General features: G+C 46.3%; 1 protein-coding gene across 1 annotated transcript in view; it reads right to left on the bottom strand.

Moving 5' to 3' along the window:
* The window catches only part of LOC119585540, a gene marked incomplete in the record, with an annotated part of 8,462 nt that overhangs the window by 1,290 nt on the left and 6,969 nt on the right, over nt 1-203 (bottom strand).

The raw sequence follows: 203 nt of genomic DNA, 5'->3' as shown, positions 1-203 counted from the left end.
GAGGAAAGTAACGAATAACACTGAATTAAAAAGCTCTCTAAATATTTCATGAAAGACCCGCGTCTGGCGTCCTCGGCCTGAGAGCCTCTCTGAACTCCCTTCAGACACAACACAACACGCAAGACGACGCTCCTTTCTTCCAAGACGCGAAACTCTTACCGCGCAAATTGCCAAAATTACGTCACTTTTTACACGACAGGAGT

Source organism: Penaeus monodon, chromosome 20, assembly GCF_015228065.2.
Source record: "Penaeus monodon isolate SGIC_2016 chromosome 20, NSTDA_Pmon_1, whole genome shotgun sequence".
In the NCBI taxonomy this organism is placed as follows: domain Eukaryota; kingdom Metazoa; phylum Arthropoda; class Malacostraca; order Decapoda; family Penaeidae; genus Penaeus; species Penaeus monodon.
Note: the sequence above shows the minus strand (reverse complement) of the source record. Positions and strands in the feature narration are given on the sequence as shown.